At 60.9% G+C, this 7500-nt stretch overlaps 1 non-coding gene across 1 annotated transcript; it reads right to left on the bottom strand.

The window, feature by feature from the left end:
* Positions 1-20: 20 nt before the first annotated feature.
* Positions 21-139, bottom strand: LOC142006038 (5S ribosomal RNA). The gene has a single exon (XR_012643186.1). It is a non-coding gene; the product is annotated as a 5S ribosomal RNA (ribosomal RNA).
* Positions 140-7500: the final 7361 nt, after the last annotated feature.

Raw genomic sequence — 7500 nt, forward strand, 5'->3', positions numbered from 1 at the left:
CCCCCGCTGGGGCCAAAAGCTGCCTACGGCACCTGGGATTCCCAGGCGGTCACCCATCCAGGTACTAGCCAGGCCCGGGACGGTTTACCTTCCGAGATCGGACGAGATCGGGGGCATTCGGTCCGGTATGGCCGTAGGCCCCCGCCTCCCCGGGCTTTAGCGTCAGCAGCCTGGCCTCAGTCAGCCGGGCCCAAACAATTAACCCGGAGGCCGGGCCGAGGGAAAACTTCCTCCGAGCCGGCCCAAGGGGAAGGGAGGACGAGGACGCCGGGCCCGGGAGGTGACAGGACGTGCACGTCAGACCCGGGAAGCTGTGCGCCCCGAGGTTAACCCCCGGGCCGGGGCGGGGAGAGAAAAATGTTCTAAGTCCGGTAGGGACAGCAGGTCAACCCCGGTCCGAGGCGGGGAGAGAAATTTTCCAAGTCCGGCAGGGACAGCAGGTCAACCCCGGCCGCCGTAGCAGAGGTTGACCTGGTGTCCGATTCGCTCCCCGGGCACCAGGTCAACCTCGGGCGCTTTAGCGGAGGTTGACCTGGTGTCCGATTCGCTCCCCGGGCACCAGGTCAACCTCGGGCGCCTTAGCAGAGGTTGACCTGGTGTCCGATTCGCTCCCCGGGCACCAGGTAAACCGTGGCCGCTTTCAGCGGAGGTTGACCTGGTGGCCGATCCCCTCCTCGGGCTCCAAGTCCGGCAGGGACAGCAGGTGAACCCCGGCCGCTTTAGCAGAGGTTGACCTGGTGTCCGATTCGCTCCCCGGGCACCAGGTAAACCGTGGCCGCTTTCAGCGGAGGTTGACCTGGTGGCCGATCCCCTCCTCGGGCTCCAAGTCCGGCAGGGACAGCAGGTCAACCCCGGCCGCTTTAGCAGAGGTTGACCTGGTGTCCGATTCGCTCCCCGGGCACCAGGTAAACCGTGGCCGCTTTCAGCGGAGGTTGACCTGGTGGCCGATCCCCTCCTCGGGCTCCAAGTCCGGCAGGGACAGCAGGTGAACCCCGGCCGCTTTAGCAGAGGTTGACCTGGTGTCCGATTCGCTCCCCGGGCACCAGGTAAACCGTGGCCGCTTTCAGCGGAGGTTGACCTGGTGGCCGATCCCCTCCTCGGGCTCCAAGTCCGGCAGGGACAGCAGGTCAACCCCGGCCGCTTTAGCAGAGGTTGACCTGGTGTCCGATTCGCTCCCCGGGCACCAGGTAAACCGTGGCCGCTTTCAGCGGAGGTTGACCTGGTGGCCGATCCCCTCCTCGGGCTCCAAGTCCGGCAGGGACAACAGGTCAACCCCGGTTCCGGGCGGGGAGAGAAAAATTTTCTAAGTCCGGCAGGGACAGCAGGTCAACCCCGGCCGCCGTAGCAGAGGTTGACCTGGTGTCCGATTCGCTCCCCGGGCACCAGGTCAACCTCGGGCGCCTTAGCAGAGGTTGACCTGGTGTCCGATTCGCTCCCCGGGCACCAGGTAAACCGTGGCCGCTTTCAGCGGAGGTTGACCTGGTGGCCGATCCCCTCCTCGGGCTCCAAGTCCGGCAGGGACAGCAGGTGAACCCCGGCCGCTTTAGCAGAGGTTGACCTGGTGTCCGATTCGCTCCCCGGGCACCAGGTAAACCGTGGCCGCTTTCAGCGGAGGTTGACCTGGTGGCCGATCCCCTCCTCGGGCTCCAAGTCCGGCAGGGACAGCAGGTCAACCCCGGCCGCTTTAGCAGAGGTTGACCTGGTGTCCGATTCGCTCCCCGGGCACCAGGTAAACCGTGGCCGCTTTCAGCGGAGGTTGACCTGGTGGCCGATCCCCTCCTCGGGCTCCAAGTCCGGCAGGGACAACAGGTCAACCCCGGTTCCGGGCGGGGAGAGAAAAATTTTCTAAGTCCGGCAGGGACAGCAGGTCAACCCCGGCCGCCGTAGCAGAGGTTGACCTGGTGTCCGATTCGCTCCCCGGGCACCAGGTCAACCTCGGGCGCTTTAGCAGAGGTTGACCTGGTGTCCGATTCGGTCCCCGGGCACCAGGTAAACCGTGGCCGCTTTCAGCGGAGGTTGACCTGGTGGCCGATCCCCTCCTGGGGCTCCAAGTCCGGCAGGGACAGCAGGTCAACCCCGGTCCCAGGCGGGGAGAGAAAAAATTTCTAAGTCCTTCAGGGACAACAGGTCAACCCCGGTTCCGAGCGGGAGAGAAAAATTTTCCAAGTCCGGCAGGGACAACAGGTCAACCCCGGTTCCGGGCGGGGAGAGAAAAATTTTCAAAGTCCGGCAGGGACAGCAGGTCAACCCCGGCCGCTTCAGCGGAGGTTGACCTGGTGTCCGATTCGGTCCCCGGGCACCAGGTAAACCGTGGCCGCTTTCAGCGGAGGTTGACCTGGTGGCCGATCCCCTCCTCGGGCTCCAAGTCCGGCACGGACAGCAGGTCAACCCCGGCCGCTTTAGCAGAGGTTGACCTGGTGTCCGATTCGCTCCCCGGGCACCAGGTAAACCGTGGCCGCTTTCAGCGGAGGTTGACCTGGTGGCCGATCCCCTCCTCGGGCTCCAAGTCCGGCAGGGACAGCAGGTCAACCCCGGCCGCTTCAGCTGAGGTTGACCTGGTGTCCGATTCGCTCCCCGGGCACCAGGTAAACCGTGGCCGCTTTCAGCGGAGGTTGACCTGGTGGCCGATCCCCTCCTGGGGCTCCAAGTCCGGCAGGGACAACAGGTCAACCCCGGTCCCAGGCGGGAGAGAAAAATTTTCTAAGTCCGGCAGGGACAACAGGTCAACCCCGGTTCCGAGCGGGAGAGAAAAATTTTCTAAGTCCGGCAGGGACAACAGGTCAACCCCGGTCCCAGGCGGCAGAGAAAAATTTTCTAAGTCCGGCAGGGACAACAGGTCAACCCCGGTCCCAGGCGGGAGAGAAAAAATTTCTAAGTCCGGCAGGGACAACAGGTCAACCCCGGTCCCAGGCTGGAGAGAAAAATTTTCTAAGTCCGGCAGGGACAGCAGGTCAACCCCGGCCGCTTTAGCAGAGGTTGACCTGGTGTCCGATTCGCTCCCCGGGCACCAGGTCAACCTCTGGCGCTTTAGCAGAGGTTGACCTGGTGTCAGATTCGCTCCCCGGGCACCAGGTCAACCTCGGTCGCTTTAGCAGAGGTTGACCTGGTGTCCGATTCGCTCCCCGGGCACCAGGTAAACCGTGGCCGCTTTCAGCGGAGGTTGACCTGGTGGCCGATCCCCTCCTGGGGCTCCAAGTCCGGCAGGGACAACAGGTCAACCCCGGTCCCAGGCGGGGAGAGAAAAAATTTCTAAGTCCGGCAGGGACAACAGGTCAACCCCGGTCCCAGGCGGGGAGAGAAAAAATTTCTAAGTCCGGCAGGGACAACAGGTCAACCCCGGTCCCAGGCTGGAGAGAAAAATTTTCCAAGTCCGGCAGGGACAGCAGGTCAACCCCGGCCGCTTCAGCTGAGGTTGACCTGGTGTCCGATTCGCTCCCCGGGCACCAGGTAAACCGTGGCCGCTTTCAGCGGAGGTTTACCTGGTGGCCGATCCCCTCCTCGGGCTCCAAGTCCGGCAGGGACAACAGGTCAACCCCGGTCCCAGGCGGGAGAGAAAAATTTTCTAAGTCCGGCAGGGACAACAGGTCAACCCCGGTTCCGAGCGGGAGAGAAAAATTTTCTAAGTCCGGCAGGGACAACAGGTCAACCCCGGTCCCAGGCGGCAGAGAAAAAATTTCTAAGTCCGGCAGGGACAACAGGTCAACCCCGGTACCGGGCGGGAGAGAAAAAATTTCTAAGTCCGGCAGGGACAACAGGTCAACCCCGGTCCCAGGCTGGAGAGAAAAAATTTCTAAGTCCGGCAGGGACAACAGGTCAACCCCGGTCCCAGGCGGCAGAGAAAAAATTTCTAAGTCCGGCAGGGACAACAGGTCAACCCCGGTCCCAGGCGGGAGAGAAAAATTTTCTAAGTCCGGCAGGGACAACAGGTCAACCCCGGTCCCAGGCGGCAGAGAAAAAATTTCTAAGTCCGGCAGGGACAACAGGTCAACCCCGGTCCCAGGCGGGAGAGAAAAATTTTCTAAGTCCGGCAGGGACAACAGGTCAACCCCGGTCCCAGGCGGCAGAGAAAAAATTTCTAAGTCCGGCAGGGACAACAGGTCAACCCCGGTACCGGGCGGGAGAGAAAAAATTTCTAAGTCCGGCAGGGACAACAGGTCAACCCCGGTCCCAGGCTGGAGAGAAAAAATTTCTAAGTCCGGCAGGGACAACAGGTCAACCCCGGTCCCAGGCGGCAGAGAAAAAATTTCTAAGTCCGGCAGGGACAACAGGTCAACCCCGGTCCCAGGCGGCAGAGAAAAAATTTCTAAGTCCGGCAGGGACAACAGGTCAACCCCGGTCCCAGGCGGCAGAGAAAAAATTTCTAAGTCCGGCAGGGACAACAGGTCAACCCCGGTCCCAGGCGGGAGAGAAAAATTTTCTAAGTCCGGCAGGGACAACAGGTCAACCCCGGTCCCAGGCGGGAGAGAAAAATTTTCTAAGTCCGGCAGGGACAACAGGTCAACCCCGGTCCCAGGCGGCAGAGAAAAATTTTCTAAGTCCGGCAGGGACAACAGGTCAACCCCGGTCCCAGGCGGCAGAGAAAAAATTTCTAAGTCCGGCAGGGACAACAGGTCAACCCCGGTCCCAGGCGGGAGAGAAAAAATTTCTAAGTCCGGCAGGGACAACAGGTCAACCCCGGTCCCGGGCTGGAGAGAAAAATTTTCTAAGTCCGGCAGGGACAACAGGTCAACCCCGGTCCCAGGCTGGAGAGAAAAAATTTCTAAGTCCGGCAGGGACAACAGGTCAACCCCGGTCCCAGGCGGCAGAGAAAAAATTTCTAAGTCCGGCAGGGACAACAGGTCAACCCCGGTCCCAGGCGGGAGAGAAAAATTTTCTAAGTCCGGCAGGGACAACAGGTCAACCCCGGTCCCAGGCGGCAGAGAAAAAATTTCTAAGTCCGGCAGGGACAACAGGTCAACCCCGGTACCGGGCGGGAGAGAAAAAATTTCTAAGTCCGGCAGGGACAACAGGTCAACCCCGGTCCCAGGCGGCAGAGAAAAAATTTCTAAGTCCGGCAGGGACAACAGGTCAACCCCGGTCCCAGGCTGGAGAGAAAAATTTTCTAAGTCCGGCAGGGAGAACAGGTCAACCCCGGTCCCAGGCGGCAGAGAAAAATTTTCTAAGTCCGGCAGGGACAGCAGGTCAACCCCGGTCCCAGGCTGGAGAGAAAAATTTTCTAAGTCCGGCAGGGACAGCAGGTCAACCCCGGCCGCTTTAGCAGAGGTTGACCTGGTGTCCGATTCGCTCCCCGGGCACCAGGTCAACCTCTGGCGCTTTAGCAGAGGTTGACCTGGTGTCAGATTCGCTCCCCGGGCACCAGGTCAACCTCGGTCGCTTTAGCAGAGGTTGACCTGGTGTCCGATTCGCTCCCCGGGCACCAGGTAAACCGTGGCCGCTTTCAGCGGAGGTTGACCTGGTGGCCGATTCCCTCCTCGGGCTCCAAGTCCGGCAGGGACAGCAGGTCAACCCCGGTCCCAGGCGGGGAGAGAAAAAATTTCTAAGTCCGGCAGGGACAACAGGTCAACCCCGGTCCCAGGCTGGAGAGAAAAATTTTCCAAGTCCGGCAGGGACAGCAGGTCAACCCCGGCCGCTTCAGCTGAGGTTGACCTGGTGTCCGATTCGCTCCCCGGGCACCAGGTAAACCGTGGCCGCTTTCAGCGGAGGTTTACCTGGTGGCCGATCCCCTCCTCGGGCTCCAAGTCCGGCAGGGACAACAGGTCAACCCCGGTCCCAGGCGGGAGAGAAAAATTTTCTAAGTCCGGCAGGGACAACAGGTCAACCCCGGTCCCAGGCTGGAGAGAAAAATTTTCTAAGTCCGGCAGGGACAGCAGGTCAACCCCGGCCGCTTTAGCAGAGGTTGACCTGGTGTCCGATTCGCTCCCCGGGCACCAGGTCAACCTCTGGCGCTTTAGCAGAGGTTGACCTGGTGTCAGATTCGCTCCCCGGGCACCAGGTCAACCTCGGTCGCTTTAGCAGAGGTTGACCTGGTGTCCGATTCGCTCCCCGGGCACCAGGTAAACCGTGGCCGCTTTCAGCGGAGGTTGACCTGGTGGCCGATTCCCTCCTAGGGCTCCAAGTCCGGCAGGGACAGCAGGTCAACCCCGGTCCCAGGCGGGGAGAGAAAAAATTTCTAAGTCCGGCAGGGACAACAGGTCAACCCCGGTCCCAGGCTGGAGAGAAAAATTTTCCAAGTCCGGCAGGGACAGCAGGTCAACCCCGGTCCCAGGCGGGAGAGAAAAATTTTCTAAGTCCGGCAGGGACAACAGGTCAACCCCGGTCCCAGGCGGCAGAGAAAAAATTTCTAAGTCCGGCAGGGACAACAGGTCAACCCCGGTCCCAGGCGGGAGAGAAAAATTTTCTAAGTCCGGCAGGGACAACAGGTCAACCCCGGTCCCAGGCGGCAGAGAAAAAATTTCTAAGTCCGGCAGGGACAACAGGTCAACCCCGGTACCGGGCGGGAGAGAAAAAATTTCTAAGTCCGGCAGGGACAACAGGTCAACCCCGGTCCCAGGCTGGAGAGAAAAAATTTCTAAGTCCGGCAGGGACAACAGGTCAACCCCGGTCCCAGGCGGCAGAGAAAAAATTTCTAAGTCCGGCAGGGACAACAGGTCAACCCCGGTCCCAGGCGGGAGAGAAAAATTTTCTAAGTCCGGCAGGGACAACAGGTCAACCCCGGTCCCAGGCGGGAGAGAAAAATTTTCTAAGTCCGGCAGGGACAACAGGTCAACCCCGGTCCCAGGCGGCAGAGAAAAATTTTCTAAGTCCGGCAGGGACAACAGGTCAACCCCGGTCCCAGGCGGCAGAGAAAAATTTTCTAAGTCCGGCAGGGACAACAGGTCAACCCCGGTCCCAGGCTGGAGAGAAAAATTTTCTAAGTCCGGCAGGGACAGCAGGTCAACCCCGGCCGCTTTAGCAGAGGTTGACCTGGTGTCCGATTCGCTCCCCGGGCACCAGGTCAACCTCTGGCGCTTTAGCAGAGGTTGACCTGGTGTCAGATTCGCTCCCCGGGCACCAGGTCAACCTCGGTCGCTTTAGCAGAGGTTGACCTGGTGTCCGATTCGCTCCCCGGGCACCAGGTAAACCGTGGCCGCTTTCAGCGGAGGTTGACCTGGTGGCCGATTCCCTCCTCGGGCTCCAAGTCCGGCAGGGACAGCAGGTCAACCCCGGTCCCAGGCGGGGAGAGAAAAAATTTCTAAGTCCGGCAGGGACAACAGGTCAACCCCGGTCCCAGGCTGGAGAGAAAAATTTTCCAAGTCCGGCAGGGACAGCAGGTCAACCCCGGCCGCTTCAGCTGAGGTTGACCTGGTGTCCGATTCGCTCCCCGGGCACCAGGTAAACCGTGGCCGCTTTCAGCGGAGGTTTACCTGGTGGCCGATCCCCTCCTCGGGCTCCAAGTCCGGCAGGGACAACAGGTCAACCCCGGTCCCAGGCGGGAGAGAAAAATTTTCTAAGTCCGGCAGG

This window comes from Carettochelys insculpta, unplaced genomic scaffold (assembly GCF_033958435.1).
Source record: "Carettochelys insculpta isolate YL-2023 unplaced genomic scaffold, ASM3395843v1 scaffold_0038, whole genome shotgun sequence".
In the NCBI taxonomy this organism is placed as follows: domain Eukaryota; kingdom Metazoa; phylum Chordata; order Testudines; family Carettochelyidae; genus Carettochelys; species Carettochelys insculpta.